At 48.3% G+C, this 2,500-nt stretch overlaps 1 pseudogene; it reads left to right on the plus strand.

Moving 5' to 3' along the window:
- The first annotated feature begins 1,586 nt into the window (after positions 1–1,586).
- The window catches only part of LOC143266487 (large subunit ribosomal RNA), a 5,240-nt pseudogene continuing 4,326 nt past the window's right edge, over positions 1,587–2,500 (plus strand).

Here is a 2,500-nt window from a genome sequence, read left to right on the forward strand (position 1 = left end):
GGAGAATGTTAAATGGAACGTTCGTGTCTCGCCCTCTCTTTGCTAGTGTTCATTTTTTTCACAGGCGACAGAAGAACATTTTCGTATATCTCGCAATTCTTAGTTTTTAGGATCTTCTCGGCGGAATGCGCTTATCTCGGCTTGCGTGAGTCGTGGTTTCTAGTTAAACCCCTAAAAGAGACCATATACGACCGCCCGTGAAAGAGCGCTCCCGAGTCGAAAACACCTAACTACAGAAGGATATTTAGACGAGAGAGAAAATGATTCTTCGCCCTGCGAGAGAATTGTTAGACACCAATTGAAGGAAGCAAGCCGAGAGTAGAGCGTGTTTACGGCGTTTCTCCGCGCTCCCGACGTTGTCTGAAATGATTGTCGAATTTTTTTTTCGACGGTGCGAAAGTTTATACAACGAGGGGAAAAGTTAAAAATAAACGTGCGACGGAAGCTCTTTCACGGTTAAATTATTACGAGATCGTAGCTTCGCCACGTTTTTTTTAACATTTACAAGCGCAGATCGCTTCGTTGTCGTTGATTAGAAGCGGAAGACCGCGCGATCCCAATACGGGTTCCGGTCGTCCAGTCCTCGAAGTGCATAATTGTGCCGGACGGACGTTGAAAAACCCGGACCGATCGAACGATAAACGCTTATTTGGTGATCGTCTTGCGAGAGTCTCCCTTCATTGTTGTTCGTGTGTTAAATTTCTTTTATCGAACAACGGTCGAACGCAAATGAACAATGACATTTACACCGAAGATCGATCTCGAAACGCTTTTGTTCCTCCTTTTGTGCGCTCGTGGTTTCATCGAACGATATATACACGACGAAGGTGTACCACGCACGTTAAAAATGGGATTTCTTTTTTCCTTTAACCCTTTATTCTCTGGACCATGATAAGTCACCGATGGTTTACATGGCTGTCTCTGGCATTCTCGCCCTTTTCTTGGGATTTTGCGTCGGAACGCGACAGCAAAAGAAAAAACGTATCGGACGATGCGTCTTTACGGTTTATCGACCGTCGAGTGTATATTCGAACGTAAATATGTTGTAACGGTATATGTATCCTTTAGGGGACAAAAGAAACATGAAACGATCGTGTGCGAGAGCGCGCCGAGGGTAAGAAGAAAAGGTGTCCGACCTTTATCTCCTCGTTGTCGTAGTCTCTCCTCGTCGTTTGTTTTAACGCGCCCTGGATAGATAAAAAGATATATCCGATTATAATATATACATATATACTCCGACGCGAGTCGAGAACAACCGGACGTCGTCGTCGTCGTTTTTTTTTTTTGTCGTTGTCCCGCCTGCCCGAATATGCGGCGTTTTAAGTGCCTTTTTTCTTTTGTCGAACAAAAGAGAGAGGAGACACCGAGCTTTCATTTTGGCTCGTACGTACCTTCGAGTAGTCGACGATATTGTGTTGATCCGAAAAGAGAAAAATAGTTGGTTATCGAACGATACAAGGAAAAAATCGAACGACATAATCCCTGTGCGTCGTTGGTATTAATATACCTTTCGTATTACGTGTCGAAACCCCGAAAAGAGCGTACAGTTTGTGGTATAACTTTGAAAAGAAATAATAAAATTTCGACGACCTCAGAGCAGGCGAGATTACCCGCTGAATTTAAGCATATTAATAAGCGGAGGAAAAGAAACTAACAAGGATTTCCTTAGTAGCGGCGAGCGAACAGGAATGAGCCCAGCACTGAATCCCGCGGTTAACGCCGCTGGGAAATGTAGTGTTCAGGAGGATCCGTTTATCCCGAGACATCGAATCGCGTCCAAGTCCATCTTGAATGGGGCCACTTACCCATAGAGGGTGCCAGGCCCGTAGCGACCGGTACGCGTCTCGGGTGGATCTCTCCTTAGAGTCGGGTTGCTTGAGAGTGCAGCCCTAAGTGGGTGGTAAACTCCATCTAAGGCTAAATATGACCACGAGACCGATAGCGAACAAGTACCGTGAGGGAAAGTTGAAAAGAACTTTGAAGAGAGAGTTCAAGAGTACGTGAAACCGTTCAGGGGTAAACCCGAGAAACCCAAAAGATCGAATGGGGAGATTCATCGTCAACGAAGCTGGCTCCCGTGTTGGTGCGATAGTGCCCCGGATGGTCCCGTTACGGCGGGTTTCCCATCGGCGTGGGCACACCACCCGCGGCGAATGTTCCGGCTATGTAGTCGTGCACTTCTCCCCTAGTAGAACGTCGCGACCCGTTGCGTGTCGGTCTAAGGCCCGAGGCGAAGACTGTCCGTCGCTTTTAGCGTACGATGACAGCCCCTTGGATGCCCGGCCGACTGCGCGACGGTACTCAGACGGTATCGGGCCGCAAAATTCTCGAACGCACTGCGTCCAGGACCGCCGCAAGCTCGTTCCAGTCTAGATACCGGATGTACGGACTTAGCGCCGTAACCGGGCCTGGCGGGCTGTTGGCAGGCGGAGTCCTTGGACTGGCCAAACTTTGAATTACCGGTCGGCGACGCTATTGCTTTGGGTACTCTCGGGACCCG

Source organism: Megachile rotundata, unplaced genomic scaffold (genome assembly GCF_050947335.1).
Source record: "Megachile rotundata isolate GNS110a unplaced genomic scaffold, iyMegRotu1 scaffold0954, whole genome shotgun sequence".
NCBI classification, from domain to species: Eukaryota; Metazoa; Arthropoda; class Insecta; order Hymenoptera; family Megachilidae; genus Megachile; species Megachile rotundata.